Source organism: Diceros bicornis, chromosome 14, assembly GCF_020826845.1.
Source record: "Diceros bicornis minor isolate mBicDic1 chromosome 14, mDicBic1.mat.cur, whole genome shotgun sequence".
Taxonomy (NCBI): domain Eukaryota; kingdom Metazoa; phylum Chordata; class Mammalia; order Perissodactyla; family Rhinocerotidae; genus Diceros; species Diceros bicornis.
This window is the reverse complement of record NC_080753.1, coordinates 28,283,417-28,305,487: the sequence shown is the minus strand read 5'-3', so window position 1 is coordinate 28,305,487 and position 22,071 is coordinate 28,283,417. Positions and strand designations below refer to the sequence as shown.

At 48.7% G+C, this 22,071-nt stretch overlaps 1 pseudogene; it reads left to right on the top strand.

Moving 5' to 3' along the window:
* Positions 1–15,626: 15,626 nt before the first annotated feature.
* LOC131413435 (metallothionein-1-like) lies at positions 15,627–15,809 on the top strand (annotated as a pseudogene).
* Positions 15,810–22,071: the final 6,262 nt, after the last annotated feature.

Sequence of the window (22,071 nt, the reverse complement as noted above, 5' to 3'; positions counted from 1 at the left end):
TGAGCACTTACTGCATGCAAGGCATTGTCTCACTTCTTCCTCAGCCCTGTGGTGGTATGTGATTATTAAGCCTCATTTTGGGGATCAGACCATAACTCCCAAGGTCACCCACCATTGGAGCCAAGACTCAAACCAGGCTGATCATTTTTTGTGTGTGTGTGAGGAAGATCAGCCCTGAGCTAACATCCATACTAATCCTCCTTTTTTTTTGCTGAGGAAGACTGGCTCTGAGCTAACATCTATCGCCAATCCTCCTCCTTTTTTTCCCCCCCAAAGCCTCAGTAGATAGTTGTATGTCATAGTTGCACACCCTTAGTTGCTGTATGTGGGACGCGGCCTCAGTATGGCCGGACAAGTGGTGTGTTGGTGAGCGCCCGGGATCCGAACCTGAGTCGCCAGCAGCGGAGCCCGCGCACTTAACCGCTAAGCCACGGGGCCGGCCCCAGGCTGATCATTTTGTGACATTTCCTTAGGATGGAATCCCCAGACCTGAATCCCCGGGTCAGAGTATGCCCATTTTCAGGCTTTTGACCTGTTCTGCCAAATTTCCCCTAAGTAAAATCAGGCCTGATTGCCCCTCCCGACCAGCAGTGTGGGGGCCGACTCATTTTTCATGTCCTCACTGCCAAGGGCTCCAGCTCTTTCTGAGTGCCAAGGGCACTCAGCCCCTGTGAGGCCATTCCTCCCAAATAGGTTTTTTTTTTTTTTTTTTAAATGTGGAAAGCATTAATATTAACTAGCCTGTTAGCCTTACACCAGCAGACGTGCACTATGTGTCTGTGAGTTGAACTAAAGAGGGATGGAACCAGGTGGACAAGTGAGTTCCTAGTCTGAGCAGAACAGCCATGTCCTCCCTGCCCTTTCGGCTTTCCCGGGGATGTAGCTTTTGCCCTTCTCCCCTCCCTGAAGCCAGGTGGGCGGAGGTGCGTGGGTGAGCAGATGGGGAAAAGGAGAGGGTGGGATCAGGGAGGAAGGGCCCCAAGATGGAAATTGTATGGTCAGGACTGGGGAGGGAAGCCTTTGATTGCATAACTTCGGTCTCTTCCACCACATTCCTTTTCTTAGCAGAAATACTGGTGGGATGGGGGTGGCTGAGCGCCAAAGCCCCCATCTCTTCCCCTTACGTGGTTGAGGAGCCAACCGCCCGTTCCCCCACGCAGGCGTGCCCATCACCTGAGGGTGGCAGGGAGGCATGCAGACAGCTGGAGATTCCTCTCTCCCCAGCGTGTGAAGCTGCTGTTTCAGATGTCTGCGTGAGCAGGAGCCCTACGCTATGGCTCCAGGACGGGGCTGTGCCTGCCTGACCCTTTCTAATAAAACTCCCCTACTGGGCTTCACAGTATCCAAAACACTTTCACATCGGGGAACTCCTTTGATCCTTCCACAATCTGTAACGTGGGCTGAGCCAGGGTATCATTATCCCATTTTACAGACGGGGAAGCTGAGGCTCTGATGAAAACCATGGTGCAGTCACATCCTGTAACTCAAGATTTCTGTCACCTTGCCTGCTAATCCTCACAATCACAGTGACAACAACGTTCATTGGACATGATTACATGCAGGGACTGTGTGAGGTTCTTTGTCCAAGTTATGTCTTTCGGTCCTCACAAAACCCTGTCAGGTGGATAGTCAGCTGCATCTGGCAGAGCTGGGATTTGAACCTGGGCTGTCCGACTTCATGGCCAGAGGTTCTCAAAGTGTGGTCCCCAGACCAGGAGCATCAGCCAGGAACTTGTAAGAAATGCACATTCTCGGGCCCTGCCCCAGAACTACTGAACTTGGGGTGAGGCTTGGCAGTCTGTGATTTAGCATGCCCTCCAGGTGATGCTGATGTACTTGCAAATTTGGGAACTGCAGTCCTAAGACGTTCTTTTAACTTGGTGGATTTCAATCCTGACTGTACAGTGGAATCACTTGGGAGTTTTAATAAATACCAATGCTGGGCCGGGCCAGACCAGAATCTGTGGGGTGGGGCCAAGACATCAGTAGTTTCAGAAACCCTCCAGAAGAATCTAATTTGCACTTCACTGTCTTTGACATTCAGTGGGTGAGGTAAGCCCTGGAAAGGTCCACATTTTACCAGAAGGTTCTAGAGTGGAAGAACAGCACAGCCTGTTCCAGAGAATCCTGGAAGGAATGAAGGGAGACTTGGAGTCCAGGAAGGAGAGTCTAGGGCTCAGCCCCTCCTTCGGGAGGGGCCTCCACGCGGGCCCGGGAATCCTGCAGCCCCGGTGGGGCCCCGGGCACCGCGGCTGTTTGTCTTGGCATCTGCCCCAGCAGGCGGTTCTATGTGGAGCTGCAGCTCTTTTGTTTGTGTGGTTTAACTGTTGGCCCAGTTTTCCAGGGCTGATTAGTTATCCCTGCGAGCAGCACATCTCTCTCGAGTCATAGGACTCCCGAAAAGGGGCCGGAGCAGCTGTTTCCCCTTAGAGTTGAGGCAGGGCGGCTGTGTGGGGACCCTGCTGCTGCTTCTAGCCAGATCACCACGAGCCTCAGGTGGAGGAGCTGTCAGCGTGTCAGCCAGGGTCCAGTCAGGAGACAGAAACCACAGTGGGCATTGTAACAGAGAGAATCCACGATGAAGAATTGTTAATTAGGTTCTGAAGAACTGAAAAGGCAAAGAGAGAATGCCAAGGTGTCATGGTATCATGGGGTCACAACCAGGAAGCTGTAGGGCCTCCCTGGGGCTGGAGGAACACAGGGGAAAGGTTGCAGTTGTCAGAACTTAGAATCTTGGAGGACGGCCATGGAGCTGAAACCCAGACGTTGGGGAGGGACTGCCAGCTGGTGGTGCTGGTGTCTCGGAGGGGAAACCATGAGGCTGCTTCTGCGAGTGCTGGAAACACATGCAGACTGGAATCAACTGCTGCTCCTGGAATGAACTACTGCCGGCAGTCAGGCGGAAAAAGCCCGGCTAGGGTAGGGGCTGCTGGGGCAGCTGGGTTTCTGGTTGTCCAACTTCTCTCTACCCATGGGAACCCTCCATCCTCACCTCCCGCACACACTCTCCCATCTCTCAGTTTTCTTCTTTCTAGGACCAATCTCAACGTTGCTGGTTCAATCAATAAGACTTTTAAGGAACATCTACTATGCCCAAAGGCCTTGGGGGCTGGGTGCCAGAGACACAGATATAGTAAGAGCACCCCCATTCATTGGCACACTCACCTGCCCAACCCTGCTCTCAGCATCTCACATGTATTAATCCATTTACTATTACCCTCATTTTATAGATGGGGAAACTGAGGCACAGAGACTTTAGTAACTTGCCTAAGGTTGTTATTTAGCCAGTAAGTGGCAGAGCCTGAATATGAATGGAATCCGTGTGGCTCCACTACCCAGTTTCTTCACAAAGTCACCTCACTGCCTCAAGTCCTAGAGAGACAGACATGTAAATAGCTGATTTCAGCATAAAGTGGAGAATGCCAGGTGGGGAGGGCCTCACAGAGGTGGTAGCTCATTCCATCCATTCATTCAATAAATCTTGAGACTGGGGTCTAACGATGAGCAAAAAAGACATTCTACCTGTTCTTGGGAAGCTTCTTGTGGAGACACAGACATTAATCAAATTTCCACCCCCCAAAATGTTAGCTCCAAAAACAGGTTCCCTTTGCTATGAAAACTGTAAGCACAGAGCTTTGTCATAAACATGGAGATGAGAGAAGGCTGCTGCCTGGAGGAAGTGATGGTTGGGCTGGGGCAGAAAGATGAGTGGGAGTTAATCAAATGAAGAAAAGTAAGAGGAGAGTTCCAGGCAGAGGGAAGAGCATGTGCAAATGCTCTGAGGTGGAGAGGCATGGTGAGTATGAGGCCTGCAAGTCCTACGCTGCACTCTGGCCTGCTGACCTCGGCCAGCCCTCCCTGTTGGGAGGGATGTAGCCCCCCTGTTGGGACCCCAGCTCTCCGGTCTGGAGCCCTATGGCCAACCCTGCCTGGATCATGCTGGACGCTGGCTATTACCTGCTACTGCGGGTCCCAGCCTCCCTCAGCTCTGAGTAACAGGCTGGCCTCAGGGGACTCCTGAAAAAGCCGCCACCTGGAAGCTCGTCTAGGGACCAACAGGGACAGTCCTGCGGGATGCAGAGTGGGGCAAGTCCCCATTGAGTCTTTGGAGAGTGAGCAAATGAGTGCACCATATAAATGACCTTTGTAAAAAGAAGACTCAGAGCAGCAGCTGGGGGCACAAATGGATGATGACTGCCCCTCCCCGCAACCACCAGAGCCTCCACTGGGAGTCTTGGAGCACTCAACACACACCAGTTAACCTCCACTCCTTGACTGGGTGGGAAGGCAATGATCAAGCCCATTTTGCAGGGCAGGGAAAGGGAAAGGCGAGGCTGGAGAGGACCGGTGCTGTTTGGGGCGGTTTCTTAGCCTGACCCTTTTGGGAGGCAGCTGGGCCTTGGGAGAACGAGATTCTGAGGAGCCATGTGGAGGTTTTGTGCGGATCCAGAAAGCCTCTGGGATGAGCGGGCAAGGCCCTAGCCTCCTAATGGATCAGGAGAGGGGGAGAGGCAGACTAGAGGGAAGAAAGGGAACCGCCTCTTCCCAGGTTCCCGGCTGCCTCCTCTCGGCCCTATTTACAGAAAACAAAGCGCCTTTGGCTGACTCTGGACCGGTTCCCCCGAAGCAATTAGCGCAACCACTGTTAATGCTCCCGGGAGGGCACCCCCCTCCCTCACCCAGGCACCCTCACAACGGCTGAAGGCCCAGTGGGGGGCCCCATGCTGGCATCTGTTGGGATCTGCATGCCTGGGGTCCCCAACCCCCACCTCCACCCTCAGCAGCACTGAGAGGGGCCCAAAGCTGTCCAAGTTTCCATGGGCCCAACCTAATCAGGCATTGAGGGCTGTGTCGTCCTGATTGCTGGGAACAGCTGATGAGGAGGAACATCAATAAATGGGCCCCTCTGGTTTCCAAAGGGAAAACAAGCCCCTCCCTTCGTGACCCCCCACGCCTGCCTGAGGTCGGCTTTTCAGCAGAACTACCGGACCAGAGGCACTGGAGAAAGACGATTTGAATTCTCTGAGCCTCCCTTCCAGGGCGGGGTGAGGGTGTGTGCACAAATCCCTCTTGTGCCCTGTTGGGTCAGGGGACCCTGCAGGATGCCGCCACCCATCTGCCACGCTGACTAGGCCCTGGCGCTGTTGGAGGACAGGGGAACCACCTGAGGGGATGACATGGCCAGGACTCAGGGTCTTGGTCAGGGACTCAGTGGCTGACAGAGGTGGCAGCCCCCATTGATTTGTGGGGGTCCAGAGACTCTCTTTGCCCCCTAACATCCCTCGCACGCCATCTTTCCTACCAACCTGGTGTACTGCTCGGGTGGCAGAGGGGGTTTGTCTCTCCCTCTCCCACTTCGTTCCCACCGCCTCACCCCGGGTAGGCAGGTCTGCGGGTGTGCGAAGCCGCCTCACACAGGCTTGCAAGAGCTAACTGCTAAATATTCAGGCATTTTGTGAGTTGCTTGTTAAACACAACCACCATTAGAAATTAAATTATGTGCACCAGTATTTCTCAATCTTTGTTCATTATTCCCTCTAAGGAGCCTTTTCAGACATTTTTTCCCTAATCTCCTACCATCCTCCCCATGAAATTTTAATAGCACAGACATGTCTGTTTATGTACCAGATGTAAGTCTGTGCTTTATACATACAAAGAGTAAGATTGGTTTGTCCCCCACCGAGAACCAATTTCACCCCTGTTGAGAATGCATGATATAAACTCACAATTAAATAAACTATATTAAAAACAAAAGTAATATATACGCAAAACTCATCACTTCCTAGTGACTTTACTACAATTCTATTATTATTGATTATTTCGAAGTTATTGATGTATCTATGTTTTTTTCCCCTGGAGAGCTGGTTGTTCAACACTTACCAGCACACCACTGGGCAAGTCTTTCAGCAAAATAACAGACACTTGGAGAGGTGATCGATTTCAGTCAAAGGAAGATCAGTTTGTCTAGCAAAAACCTCACCTGAAGAAACCTGGGAGGATCTGGAGAATTCCAGCAGATTCAGGGAGAAGAGGGAAGAGGAGACCGCAGAGAGAAGGACCCTCTGATGCTGACTCCATGTTGGCTGAAGGGTGTCTCTCTGTGTGGAAAGTTTAAAAAAGAGGAAAGAAGTGTGTGTGTATCTGTGTGTGTGTGCGTGTATATGTCTGTGTGTATATGTGTATGTGTGTGTGTGTGTGTGTGTGTGTGTATGTGTCTATGTCTATGTAATCCACATCCTCATGCTCTAGGAGTGTTTGTGATCAGCAATTTCTTGCTTTTTTCTCAGGTGTGGTGCACACATTTACACACTGTTAGAGGTGTGTAAAGTTGAGACCCCCCACTGTCCCATTTCCTCCCAGTGTCTACTGTCTAGAGTCTCCTGTCAACACCTGAGTCTCCACTCTGAAAGGCACGCTGGGCCCTACGGGGAGCACAGAGAAACCCACAAAGCCACTGGCTTTGAGGAGAGAAGACAAGACCCACATGCAGATACACCATGTGAAGCACTGCATCACTTCCTCCTCTCCGGGCCTCAGTTTCCTCACCAATGAAATGGGAGGGGCGGACTGAGTTCTCAGGAGGGCCTTCCAGCTCTCCTGCTCCTTGCCTGGAAAGCCGTCTCCTCTTCCTTCCATCTGGAGAAAGCAACGAGATCCTGCCCAGGCACTGCCTCCTCTCGCCCCTCCAGCCTCACTCATCCCCCATCCATCTGAAGGATGGCTTTTAAAACTCAGCCCAGCTCCCTCTGCTTCTCCCACAAAAGGCGACATGTGAGAGGGCAGAGTGTGAACCCAAATGCTGCGCCATTTTGCCAGCTGGCGGACCCTGAGCCATTGCCAGCCTGGCCCAACACCAGCCTACTGTCTTTAAAACAGGAATAAGGCGCACAGCACCCAGGCTGGGGTGAAGACGAGAAGCTAATGTGCTGCACACGTAGTAGGTCCTTGTTGTGGACTGAATTGTGTGCCCCTAAATTCATATGTTGAAGCTGTGATCCCCAGTACCTTAGAATGAGACTGTATTTGGAAACAGGGCCTTTAAAGAGGTATTTAAGCTAAAATGAGGCCGTTAGGATGGGCCCTAACCAATCTGACTGGTGTCCTCGTAAGAAGAGATTAAGACACCAGAGTGACACCAGGGGTGCGTGCACAGAGCGACGACCATGTCAAGAGGCAGCAAGAGGTCGGCCATCGGCACTCTAAGGAGAGAGGCCTCGGGAGAAATCAGGCTTCTGGCACCTTGATCTTGGACGTCCAGCCTCCAGAGCTGTGAGAAGGTAAATTTAGCACCCAGTCTGTGGTTTTTGTCATGGCAGCCCGAGCAGACTAATGCAGTCCTGAAGAGGCACCCATCCTTTCCACCTCGAACGCGTGTCAGCCTTGTTTTACCAGTGGGAAGTCTTGTTCCTCTGCTTATAAATGACGGGAGGGTGAGATCCAGGCAGGTGTCTCTTTTCCTCTGGCCCCGGAGGGCGCAGTTCAATGCCAGGCACAGAGTGCACAAACTCGGACCCCCATTCTCACTGCCCGCTTCGCCCACCTGCAGACAAAGGCGGGGGGACCCAGCTGCCATCCACCAAGGTGCCTTTCAAACTTCAGTCACGGAATCAATTTAATGAGTCACATGAGCACTTTTCAAAAATAATGACACAGAATAGCAGAGAATAGAAAATGTCCGAGTGCGTCTCAGGCAGTGAGGGGAAGCATTATTTCATGAAACTTGCGTTTGGTTTTACATATTTGTAAATAAACAAATAAAAAATAATGACAAATTATTCCAAATGCTATGAATTACCTTTGTGTATCTGGTTACTGCATTTCTTACTGAGTTACAATCCCAAAAGTCTGAAAAAACGATGACCAAATGTTTTTCAATTTCTCTTTGAGTGAGTTTATGATTGAAAAGCAGCCAGCTGTCCAGGGGAGGCCTGGGGTGGGGTGGGGGCTGGGCCCTCAGGGTGAGGGCCTGAAGTGGGCGGAGTCACTTTGTCCAGATCAATAGCTGTGGAGCCCTGGCCTTGGGTTCTTTCCTCTCTGTGTTCTGGAACAAGTGACACGACTTCCCTGAGCCTCAGTTTCCCTATCTGTAGAAGGGGACTTACAAAACCCACTCACAGGGGTGCTGTGAGGATTACCAGGAGCCAAGGAACCTGCAGGCACCCAGCCATTGATGTAAGAGGCAGTTTCGTTATTTCATCATTTTGTTATTTCATCATTGTATTCAGGTTTGTCTGCTCTAGAAGGTGAACTATTTTTGTCCTCTTCCACCTCAGGAGAAAGGAATGCACGTGCCCCTCACCCCTCAGGAATCCTAGGCTGGGGGTGGGCCAGGGGCTCAGGGGTATCTAGAAAGGTATTTTAGAGGCTAAATCCCAAGGTGAGACTCTCCTGAGGATTTTATGCAGATAAAATCAAGTTCTGGTAAACTCTCAAAGCAGCTTCCAAAGGTGAGTCAGTGTCTCAGGAGGCCAGGAGGGGTGGTCCCCCACCCTTTGTCCAGGAAACAGCGGGGTCTGGGCCTGCCGCCAACGCCCCCCCCCCCGACCCCCTGCCGCCGCACTCTGGCTAGGCTCCCAGGAACATTGCCCGCAAGCCCTGAGTCACTGCTAGAAGTCACCCTGGGCCCCTGGGAGGGGAGTGCAGGGCTGGGACAGCTCTCCCAAGGAGGTCCCTTGAACCTGGTGGCCCAGCAACCCCCTCCCTTAGCCAGGCCGTTTCTCTCCATGACATGCCTTTCTTCTCTGGGCCGAGGCCTCTCCGAAACCCATGCTGGCCAGCCTGCTTCCAAGCAGGGAACTTAGACATGAGTGGAATATCTGGAATTCCTGGAGGATTTATAACCCAGCAGCTGGGACAGGTGTAGGTAGCTGACCCCCACCCCTTCCCTGGCTCTGACCCTGCCTCCAGCCCCTGCACTGGTCTCCCCTCTCTGGCCCCAGAGCCACATCTAGGTCACCATCCTGACCTCCATCCCCTGGTTCAGAGCAGAGAACACTGGATACAGAGTCGGGAGCTCTGTTTCTAGACCTAGCGTTGCCTCTAATTCTCTGTGTGACCAGAGGCAGTCCATCTCCCCTCTCTGGGCCTCAGTTTCCTCATCTGTAAAATGGGTGGACTGGTAGTGGACAGGGTGGTACTTGATTTTCTGTAAGAGCCAGATCTTTAACAGTTTTGTCTTTCTAAAATTCTAGGAAATGAACTAGGGGAGCTGAAACCATGCTGGTTTCCTCCCCAAAGACAAATGGGCACCTGCCTTCCTGGAGATACAGCTGCAGCTTCTGAGCCATCGAACCCACTTTTGGAGTTTGGAATCTGGTTGATAAGCAGGGGGCGGGCATCCTCTGCACCCTCCCCCAGCAGGGTGTGGACTCTGGACTGTACAGGGTGTACCCGAGTCTGGGGTGGGGGAGGGAGAGGGGTCATTCCCCACGCAGCAGCTGCACTCTGCGCCAGAGTGGGGCCCGGGACACTTCTCTTTGGCAGTCCTCACTAGCCATCTCGCTTCTCCTCCTCGGTGTCAACTCAGAGACCTTCTGCCTTATTTTGGAGATGCTCAGTGTCCAGGGCTCATCAGAGGGATCCCCATACCCCACCCACTCAGATTTGCCCCCAGATCATTCCTGTCATCCCCCTCACGCAACTGTCCTTTGTGAGTCAGGAGGCCAACAAAAATTCAGCCCCTCAGGCCCAGAATTCCACTGGGTGAAATCAATCCTCCAAAAAGAGGCCCTCGAATGCTCTTCTCTGTGAAACCTGTCCTGACGGATGCCCCCGCCCTGGCACCTTTCTGCCTTCCTCCACACCAGACATTCAATTATTTAATCATTTATCCACTCAACGTATATTGAATGCTGCTACCTCCGCTGCGCTCTGCTGGCTGCTGGGACAAGGAGAGCAAAAACAGACCCAGCTGCTCCTCTGCAGGAGTTTAGGGCAGGTCGGCAGGTGCAGGGGCTCTTCTGACATATCCCCTCCTCCTCGCCCCCCGACCAGCCCCCACGAGCTCCCAGACCAGCCCCCAGGGCCAGTACCTGTGTCTCATGCCTGTCATCTAATAGGCCTTCAGTATAGTGCAGACTGCATTTGAGTGGCCACGAAGGGAAACTGGTTTTTGCCTGAAGCTGGTCCGAACTCTGTTATTTAGGGATAACAAAAGATGGGGAAAGGCTAGACACTGGGTTCCGTCGTCGTCTGCTGCTGCTGCTAGACTACAGAGAGCAATTGGGCCATATCGATCAAAATTATAAATGCATGCACTTCTTGACCCAGCAATTCCCCTTCTGGGAGTTTATTCGACAAATGGATGCTCACAATGATACATGTGCAATGTTAGTCAGTGTGGTATTGTTTGCAACAGATTGGAAACAAATGTTCATCTATGGGGCTTAGTTGAACCCTGGTTAGGCTACACCTATACAGAGTGGAATCCTATGTGGTATAAAAAAAAAAAAGAAAGATTGAGGAAGCTCTCTTTGAATAGAAATAGGAAGATCTCTAAGATATACTATTGAGTTAAAAAGGAAGGCAAGGCAGGGCCGGCCCCGTGGCTTAGCGGTTAAGTGCACGCGCTCCGCTGCTGGCGGCCCGGGTTCAGATCCCGGGCACGCACCAACACACCACTTCTCCAGCCATGCTGAGGGCGCGTCCCACATATAGCAACTAGAAGGATGTGCAGCTATGACATGCAACTATCTACTGGGGCTTTGGGGGAAAATAAATAAATAAAATTATAAAAAAAAAAAAAGGAAGGCAAGGAAGAGTGTGGTAGTTCACTATTCTTTGTGTAAAAAATAGGGCAATGGGGAAGGAATACATTTAAACACACACATATTTGTTTAGATATGCATAGAAGGGTCCTTCACAGAGGATTCACAAGAAACAGGTAACAGTGGGTCCTGTGGGAGGAAAAATGTGCAAATGGAGAACGAGATGGGAAGAAACCCTTCCACTGAATATCCTTTTATTTTTATTTTTTAAGGATTTTATTTATTTTTTCCCCCCAAAGCCCCAGTCGATAGTTGTATGTCATAGCTGCACATCCTTCTAGTTGCTGTACGTGGGACGTGGCCTCAGCATGGCGGGAGAAGCGGTGCGTCAGTGCGCGCCCAGGATCCGAACCCCGGGCCACCAGCGGCAGAGCGCGCGCACTTAACCGCTAAGCCACGGGGCCTGAATATCCTTTGAATCTTTTGAATACTGTACCATGTAAATGTGTTACCTATTAAAAATTAAAATAAAAAATAAAATTAATTATAAAGACTATGTGGCAACATGGGAAAATGCTTATAAGATAGGTAGGAAAAAAGATTAAAAACTATTTAGTGGTATTTTAACTATGTAAAATAAGTGCATGTTAAAATTTCTATCTGTGGAAGGAACATTCTAGGTAATTTTTATCTCCATCTTTTTTGGTAATTTTTTCCAGAAATTTCTATAATAGACACATATTGCTTTTATTATTAGAAAAAAAATTAGTGATATAAGAAAATACATATATACTAAGGGAATTGTATATTCTGTATTATCTCAATTATGAAAACAAGGTATTGAAAAAGACTGGAAGCAAATATGCAAAATGTTCACAATAGTTGTCTCTGGGTGTGAGATATTAGGTAGTTTTTAAAATATTACAATATTTTGTATTACTTTCATGACAGAGGAAGGAAGGAAGGAAGGGAAGAAGGAAGGAAGGAAAGGAGGGAGGGAATCTAGTGGAAGGGAGTTCTTCAAAATAACAGTTATGTTAGGGTAGTACGATTATGGGTCATTTTTGTTCCTTTGTTGAGTTTTCCAAACTCTTCATTATGTGGTTTGGTTGTTATTTTAGCAGGAATGAAACCCTCACTGCTGCAGAGTGGGATTCCACTCCCCAAAGTCCTGCTGATTGGTGCTAAAGAGCTAAAGCTTCCTAATTGCTTGTTATTCATTCCAAGTAACAAGGCCCAAGAGGTTGCTCTGGATGGCGGGAGATTGCTACTGGTGACTTGTTGCTGGGGAGAGAGAGCAAAACATCAGAGCACCCTCAGGCCCTTAAAAAGTCTTAGTTGGCAAACATTTATGGAGCCTCACTGCTAGGCTTGGTGCTGGGAGAGTGTAGGGGAACAAGACCCAGCGTCCACCCTCCCTGGCTCCAGCCTCCTATGGCGTCCTAAGGCGAGAGTGCTTCATGCAGAGGTGGAAGGGGAGTCCTCAAGGAGGTCTGAGAAGAGGCCTGGCAAGATCAGGCCTTGTAGGCAGTGACCAACTTCACCAATGGACAAAATTAGGCCTGTCTACAATTAGGCCTGTCCAAAGGCTGAACCCTCACTGGTCCTCACCTGCCTTGCCACAGTGAGCACATGTCCACTCAGAATCTTCTTGGTGGAAGGACACTGCTAGGGATTACAAAGCAAACTGCCCAACAAAGGTTTTGGTCCTCCAAACTCAAGAGACCTGGGTTCTGATTCTGGGTCTGCCATTAACCGGCTATGGGACCTTGAACAAGTAATTCCACCTTTAGGAGCCTCAGTCTCCTCATCTGTAAAATAGGTATTATTCTTTGTTTTTTTTTTTTGGTGAAGAAGAATGTCCCTGAGCTAACACCTGTGCCAATCTTCCTCTACTTTGTACGTGGGTGTGTAGGTCCGCACCCGGGATCCGAACCCTTGAACCCCAGGCCGCCAAAGCAGAGTGCGTGAACTTAACCACTACACCACTAGGCCAGCCCCTAAGTTTCTTTTCTTTTTTTTCCTTTTGGTGAGATAGATTGTCCCTGAGCTAACATCTGTAACAATCTTCCTCTGTTTTGTATGAGGGACGCTGCCATGGCATGGCTTGACAAGCAGTGTGTTGGCGAACGCCAGGGATCCAAACCCGCAAACCCTGGCCCACCAAAGTGGAGCATGTGAACTCAACCACTACACCACCAGGCTGGCGGTATTATTCATTAATAATAATGAATAGTACCTGCCCTGACTACCTCCCAGACTTTTTGTGGGGATCAGGTGACATAATGTATATGAAAGCACTTTAAAAATATAAAGGACGTCAGCTGATGAATGGATAAACAAAACGTGGCATATCAATATGATGGAATACTATTCAATCTCACAAAGGAATGAAGTACTGATACATGACAACATTGATGCACCTTGAAAACATTATGCTAAGTGCAAGAAGCCAGACACAGAAGGCCACATATTGTATGATTCCACTTACATGAAATATACAGAATAGGCAAATCCATAGAGACAAAAAGCAGATTAGCGGTTGCCAGTGGCTGGGGGGAGGGAGAAATGGAGAGTGACCACTTACTGGGTATGGGGTTTCCTTTTGAGATGATGGAAATGTTCAGGAACTAAACAGTGGTGATGGTTGCACAACATTGTGAATGTACTAAATGCCACTGAATTGTATACTTTAAAAAGGTAAATTTTGTTATATGTATTTTACCACAACTTTTTTTTTTTTTTTAAGATTTTCTTTATTTATTTTTTTCCCTCCAAAGCCCCAGTAGATAGCTGCATGCCATAGCTGCACACCCCTCCAGCTGCTGTATGTGGGATGCGTTCCAGCATGGCCGGAGAAGCGGCACGCGCCGGGACCCGAACCCGGGCCGCCAGCAGCGGAGCGCACGCACCCAACCGCCAAGCCACGGGGCCGGCCCTGTATTTTACCACAACTTTTTAAAATTTAAAAACTATATAAATGAGAATTCAAATTTGAGTTTATTATTATTATTAGTTCCACATTTAATAACCAAAGGATGTCCAGAATTTTAGAGTTTTTCATCTGCCCCAGGGCAGAGTGAGAAGTGACTAGAAAAAGAAGAAAAGGGCATCCCACTCAGAAAGCGTGCAGAGCCCAAGGGACACGAACCATTCAGCCCAGGAGCAGTGTGACCAGAGGGGCAACTCAGAAGGCCAAGGCCAGGGAAGCACACTGATCTGGGATTTCAAAATCCATCTACGTGGGCTCACCCTTTAATTTGGTGGCTGTGTGATCCCTTGGGGAAGATCTGATCCCCAGCCTCCTGCCCCCAAGCCATTTCCCAGCCAGACTGGTGCTTCTGGCTCCTGCCCCGAGGGTGAGGGCAGCTTCCTGGACATAAAGGGGCCCAAACCTGGCTTAGCTCTGGAGTGACCCAGACCTGTAGGCTTCAGAGCTGGAGAGACTCTTGGCTGAAGACTTCTTGATGACAACGGTATGACATTTTGATGACAATGATGTTGTGACGTAACAAGAGCAACGGTTCACTCACAGGACACACAGATGTGCAAAGAAGATGTTCTTTCTTTCTTATTTTTTCCTGTTTCTGATTTAACCTGTCTCATGAGCCCCACCTCAGGGAGTGGGAGCTAGGAAGGGAGGGGACAACTTGCCAAGCAGGCATCTTGGTCTGTTCCCATTCAAACTGCAGCTAAGAGATAAGTATTCAGTCATCTCTTTAATAGGGCCATTTCTCCCTTTCCTTCCCCTCCCTCCCCCCATGCCACCTTGGGGAAGGGTCAATTCTCACACATAGAACCTATTGCTTCCCCTCCCCCTCTCCTTCTCCTCCCCACAACGCACCAGGGCCTGAAGGGTGGGCACACCCTCTCTGCCAGGGTTTCCTAAACTTCCCTGACAAGAAGCAGTGGCTGGGGCAGTGGTTTAAAATGCCGGTTCCGGAGAGTCAGATCAAGTAGATGTGGGGTGGGACCCAGGAATCCATATTTAGTTCCCTCCCAGGGAAGTTAGAGAAACAGTGCTCTGTGCCATATACTGAGTTCTCTCTAGCCTGGCTTACAGTAACCTTAATGGTCAAGTCCTCCAGGCTGAAAACATTTATACAATCATTTCCTTCTCCCCAAAGCCTGACTTTCAAGATTACTGACTTGCAAGGAGCACCCCCACCACCCCGTCAAAAAAGGGAAACTTGTTAGTTGAAGGAGAGCAATGACTTTGTTGTACAAACTGGTATCTGCTTCTCTTTTGTTGTTGTTGTTGTTTTTTTTCTTTTTTTACTGAGGAAGAGTCACTCTGAGCTAACAGCTGTTGCGAATCTTCCTCTATTTTGTATGTGAGCTGCTGCCACAACATGGCCACTGATAGATGAGCGGTGTAGGTCTGCGCCCAAGAACTGAACCCAGGATGCCAAAGCGGAGTGTGTGCTGAACTTAACCACTAGGCCACCAGGGCTGGCCCTCTGCTCCTTTTTTTTTTTTTTTTTTTGAGAAAGATTGGCCCTGAGCTAACATCTGTTACCCATCTTCCTCTTTTTTTCTTTTTTGTCCCCAAAGCCCCAGGACATAGTTGTATATCATAGCTGTAGAGTTGTAGCTTTTCTATATGGGACGCCACCTCAGCGTGGCTTGATGAGTGGTGAGTAGGTCCATGCCCAGGATCTGAACCGGCGAACCCTGGGCTGCCAAAGTGGAATTCGTGAACTTAACTGCTATGCCACTTGGCTGGCCCCCAACCTCTGCTCCTCTTTTGATGCTCCAGAAACCCACTGATTCTGGCCTGGGGAGCCCCAGAGTTCAACATGATTAATGGAGCTATGCTTTCAAAAATATTTTTTTAAATCCCCATTCAACCACGCCTTCCAGCAGCCCCACTGCGTCTTCATCACCAGCTTTGGACCTCTGGCCTCCCCTTGGCTCCACATGGACCCCAAGTGCTCCTGTTCCACTGGCGGCTCCTGCACCTGTACCGGCTCCTGCAAATGCAAAGAGTGCAAACGTACCGCCTGCAAGAGCTGCTGCTAATGCTGCTCTGTGGGCTGCGCCACGTGTGCCCAGGGCTGTGTCTGCAAAAGGGCGTTGGGCAAGTGCAGCTGCTGCGCCTGACGTCGGGGAGAGCCTGCTCCCGATGGAAATAGAGCAACACACACACATACACACACAGACCTGCATTTTTTTTTTTTTATTGAAGTCATAATGGTTTGTAGCATTGTGAGATTTCGGTTGTACATTATTATTTGTCAGTCACCATATATATGTGCCCCTTTACCCCTTATGCCCACCCCCTAACCTCTTTCCCCTCTGGTAGCCACTAATCTGTTCTCTTTGTCCGTGTATTTGTTTATCTTCCACATATGGGTGAAATCATATGGCGAAAAAAATAAATCCCTGTTCACTGACAATAATATTTAACATTCATTGAGAACTTACTATGGGCAAGGCATTGTGTTACATGCACTCACGGATTGTCTTTTTTACTCTTCACAACACCTTTACACTATAACTATCCCCAGTTTACCAATGAGGAAACCGAGGTGTCTAGAGGTTAAACAACTTGCCCAGGGTCACACCACTAACAGTGGTAGAGACAGGATTTGAACTGATGTCTGGGTAACTCGAAGGGTTCTTTTCTTTTAATCACTAAGATACCCCTTCCCTACTTGAGTTTGAGGCCTCTTGGAAATCATCTGGTCCAACTTTCCTATTTTATAGGTGTGGAGACCCAGGCTTGGAGAGGGAAACGGGCTTGTCCAAGGACACAGAGCTAGTCAGCAGCGAGGACGGGATGGACCCCAGGCCTGGGGCTCCTGATCCAGCGCCCCTGCCCTCAGCCTAGGGGCCTCCATGCGGGCATTTAACGTGCGATGCTCGACACTCAGCGACTGCCGCTGCACAGCGCTGCGGAACTGCCTGAGCGAGAGTTTTCAGGGGACTGGGATCTGCCTGATGCTTTCATAATTTCACTTTCTTAAAACAAGTGGGACCATCCAAAAGCACGGCTTCAGTGTCGCTGCACCGTACATTTCTATTCATTGACTTCTAACGTGTATGTTTCTTGGTTATGACTCCAAACTATATGCAGTCTAATTTTTGTTTTCCAGATTTTTAGGAATCGAAACAGGGTGAGGCTGGTCACCCCATCATGGTGTTTCTGGACCCACGCAGGCTTGTCTCACTTTTGCAAAGCCCTGAGGCAGGGAACTCCTTTGAGGGTGTGAGTGATTGGGTGAGAAACCTTTTGACCTTCAGTCACAGGATCTGTGACCCAGCACATTGAAGGGGGAACTCCGACTCCCAAGTCGGAGAAGAAAGGAGTTCACGTTTAGTGAGCGGCAGTGATGAGCGAAACCCTGTTAAACATTTAACAGAGTCATTTCATTTAATTCCCACCCTCACCCTGCAAGGCTGGTGCTGTTATCCCCATTTTACAGATGAAGATATCAAGGCTCAGAGAGGGTAATTTGCCTGAGGTCTCAAGCTTTTAAATTAGCTGACCTGGAATTTGAACTCCGAGTCTGCTGGACTCCAGAGACTGTGTATGCAGGACACCATGCAGCTTCCAAAGGCGAAGTGCCACCTGCAAGCTTGACCAAGGCCTGCACGTCCCACCGCCTGCCACCAGACACGGTTCCTCTTCATCCTCCCGCATTCCTGACCCTCCCCTGGGCTGGCCGTTCCTGATTCTGTGCTGCTCTCATCAGGAGGTCACGCTTGTGCCCATGTCAGCTTTCATTTTCTGGCCAGGAGGAGACAACAGCCTTGATGAGGAGGTGTTCTGGAGATGTCAATCACTGCATGGCCCACCCACACCCCTTCCAGAGGACTCCTTACCTCAAAACCTGCCCTCCAGGGTTCCAGCTGACTGCCCCAGGATGGACACCTGCCCAAGCTCAGTTCGGATGTAAGGAGCCCAGCTACTTGTGCTTTGTGGGACCTCGCTGAGCAAAGAGGAGCTGTTTCCATCAGATGCCCTTCAGAGAACTGAAAACTGGGCACCCGATCAGAAGTGGCACTTGAATCATAAACGCTGTGATGTGGAGGGGGACTAGGAAGTGGGGAAAGGTGTGATGATCCACTTCCGAATTGATGAATCAAGAAACCAAGCCCATGTAATGAGAAAAGAGTCGAGTCTATGTGCAGAGAGTGGCAGAAAAGCTACAAACATATACAGATAAAAACAATCGCAGTTGCCACGAGGCCGTGCCGTGCAGCAGGTCCTGTTCTTGGATTCCTGCGAGCCCTCTGTATCCTTTCATTAAACCCCCTTTTCCTGAGGTAATTTGAATGAGTTTCTTCTCTTCTCTGAAACCAAAGAAGCTTTGTCTAGAGCAGGAGGAAACTTGAAATAATTTATAAGGTTGGAACTTCCTTACAATTGGCAAAGGACACCTTTGGCTTAACAGCTCCCAAAGGGCTCCAACCAAGTCACACGGAGCAGCTTTTAAGCAGTGAGCAAAAAGTAGTCACAGAGTCGTCCAGCTATCTATTGCTGTGAAGGATACCACCCCAACTCAGAGGCTTAAAACAACCATCACTTCTTTTGCTCAGAAATCTGTAATTTGGGCAGGGCTCTGCAGGGACAGCTCGTTTCTGCTCCACTTGGCATCAGCTGGGGTGGCTTGAAGGCTGGGGCTGGAATCACCTGCAGGCTCCCTCCCTCCCTCATTCATTCACTCATTCACTCACTCATTCATTCATTCACTCACTCATCACCTGGCTGGAGATTGGTGCTGGCTATTGAAAGTGGCCTCAGCTGGGGCTGTGTGCCAGACACCTACATGTGGCCTCTCCATGTGGTGTCACCCTTCCTTGTGGCATGGTGATTAGGTTCCAAGAACAAGCATTCCTAGAGGACTGAGTGGAAGCTGTTATCACCTTTTATGACCTTGGAAGTCACACAGCATCACAGACCCACTCAGATTCAAGGGGAGAAAGCACACATGATGGGTGGAGTGTCAACATTACCTTGTAAGGAGAGCATGTTGGATGGGATGTATCCTTTTTTAGAAAATATAATCTGCCACATATAACTAGGTGAGCTATAGACGTTAGGAAGATGGAGAAACCCTTGACCCATATTCAGACAAATGCATATTAAATGCAGCAATGGATTAAGAGGCTCAATAAAACTGCTGCTGCAGTGAGACAATTATAAAGAGCAGAGAGAAGTATAAAGCACAGCAGTGTGGGACCATTTAATGTGGGGGCACACAGCCCAGCAGGCCCCAGTAACCCCTGGGAGCCTCACTCTCTAAGAGCACACTAATGTTGAACCTGAACCCTCAGTTAAGAAGGGAAGGATGGGTGCTATATTTTGGAATGATATACATCAGAAAACAGTAAAATAATGTTTTTGCTTTTAAATGGATAACTTCAATAACAGATTAACATTCCCTCATGATGACAGATAAACATTACTAGAGTATCCTATAATTATTTTGTTTTACCTCACAGTAAGAAAGAGCAACTACTTCAGAATTCTCTTGGAGATATCATTCCATTATCTTCCGGCCTCCATTGCTGTTGAAGATAAGTCTGCTGTTACTCTATTTTAGTTCCTTTGTAGGTTATCTGTCTTATTTCCCTGCTTTTTTTTGAGATTTTGTGTGTTTTTTTTGTCTTTGGTGTACCGTATTCGCTCTTACATGTATGTCTACCTATGGAATTCAGAAAAGATTCTGCTCAGGGTTCAATACGATTCTTCAATCTGATGATACATGTTGTATAATAAAGAATTTGTCTGGTCTTTGTCCTGAGTTCTTGGAAGGGAGCTTCTAAACCCATCCCGATTTTTCCTGAGTGATAGGAGTGTCTTTGTTAATCATGGTGGGGCCCTCAGATCACACCTGAGTTTATGTTAATGAGTGACTCAGGATGGGGACTGGTCACACGAGGGAGACCAATGATGTGATTAGAGGGCTGGGGATTTCGGCCACATGGTATCAGCCCAACTTCCTCTGGGGAGGGAAGAGGGGCTGGACATTGAGTTCAATCAATCATGCATATAATGAAGCCCCAGTAAAAACTCTGGACACCCAAACCTCAGGTGAGCTTCCTAGTTGGTGAATGCATGGATGTTCAGAGAAGGTGATATGTCCTGATTCCACAGGGAGGGAGTGTGGAAAGTCCATGTTTGAGATCCTCCCAAACCTCACCCTATGTGTCTCTTCATTTGGCTGGTTCTGATTTGTATCCTTTATAGCAAAACTGTAATCATTAAGTATAGCACTTTCTTGAGATCTATAATTCATCCTAGCAAATTATAGAACCTGAGGGCATCATGTGAACTGCTGAATTTATAGCCAATTGGTCAGAAGTAAGGATGGCCTGGGGACCCTTAAACTTGCAGCTGGTGTCTGAATGGGGCAGTCTTATTGGGGATGTGCCCTTAACCTGTGGGGGCTATGCTAACTCTGGGTGATCACTGTCAGAACTGTATTGCAGTATGGCACACGTCCTTCTTTACTCTGGAAAGATTTCAGTGTTAGACACATGTGCACATCACACTGGGTTACTGAAAAACCTATAATGACTCCCCATTGCCTATTGTTCCAATAGGAGCAAACTGTGGGCCCTTTACCCAGCATCAAAGACATGCCATTAGCTATAGGAGAAACAATATCATACCTTTGATGTCGAAATAAGACAGCATAAAATAAAGGCAGTGTGGTAGATGGCATTAATGTTCCTTTAGTAGACATTACTGGTGCTCTGCCCAGATGTTCTCAGATCTCTTTTCAGGTTCTGTCCCTTCTCCCCACTTCAGTGTGACTTTGTTTCTAAGAGCCATGCACCTGTGACTTTTTCTGAAGGACTGCTCCAGGGCTACCAGAGCTGCTTCACCCAGGTTCAGAAAGCCAAAAGCGCTCAGTTGCTTATGTCCCCTTGGAGCTTAATCAATGATTAACCGATGATTGACAGCTGTGGAAATATGAAAGCCTAGCTCCCCTGCTGGAGTTGGGATAGACTCTGAGGTAAAATTTACACTCCACAACCCCCTGCAGGGTGAGGCTCAGCCCAGGACTTTGCCTGAAACTATACCCCATCTTAGCTTTGTCTCCTTCCCTGTTCTGCTCCCCCTCTCCTCTTCCAGATTCTCCTAGGAAAACTTCCTTACTAAACCACTTACCCACAAATCCTTGACTCAGGGTCTACTTCTGGGGAACCTAACCTAAAACAGTTCCCAATTATTCACTACCAAGCAGGTTGCCATGTGACTAATGCCTGGGGGAAGGGGAAACTATTTCTCAGCCCCCATTGAGTCAAGCTTGGCCATATGATGTGCTCTGACCAATGGAATGTCACAAAAAGTAATGTATGCTACACATTACTTGAATCTTAAGAATTATCACATGTTACTAGAATTGCTCTTTTCTCGGAGGAAAAGCCAAGACAGGGGCTGCTCCTTCAGTCTGAGTCCCAGAACAAGACATACAAAGCAGAACCACAGCTGAAACACAGCCAACATGTAATGTGAGTAAGAATAAACCTTTATTATTGTAAGATACTGAGATTTGGGGGTTGTTACTGCACCATAACCTAACAGATATAATATAGGCAATGTAGCATAGTAGTTAAGAGCATATGTCCTGGAGTTAGACAGCCTGGGGTCAAAGTCAAGTTCTACCACCCACTATCTGTATAACCTTGGCCAAGTTACTTAGCCTCTCTGAGCCTCAGTTTCTCCACTTGTAAAATGGGGATATTAACGATATCCACCTCATAAGGTCATTCTGGGGATAAAATGAGTTAACACATATAAAGTGCTTCAAACAGTGCCTGGCACATAGTAAATGGTTGAAAAATGCTAAATAAAATGAACTATAATTATGAACTGCAATAGCTCATCCCCAAGTTTTCAATGTTTCCTCCCAAAACCGCTGAGCTCGTTAGTTGCCTCCTCAACATCCATTCCACTCTTCCCACAGTCTCGATTTCTATTTGGGGATCTATGTGGTTCTGGGGAAACTGATTTCACTGTGACTTCACTTGGCCTAAGATGAGCCAACCAACCAGAAATGTGCTGGTGAACTGGATCCCAGGAGGGGGAGAGGGAAGCCAATTTCCATGGTGTAAATATTTCCTCCATGGCCAATTTCAAGCTACCAATGGTTTAACAACTGGCTGGCACAATTCTCAAATATTTCACCATCACCTGGTGAGCCAGTACTAGCTGGCTCCAGCACACCGTCGCCACCTCTTTAGCCAGAATACAAAAGTGCAAGCTTCTCCAATCAGTGAGAATCTCAGGACTTCTGCAACTCTAATCAAACATAAACCATTCCCCTGCACATTGTAAAATATAAAAGAACTTTGCAAAATGTATTAGGTTGAACATATGACATTGCCTGGTTTTTATCTTTATAAA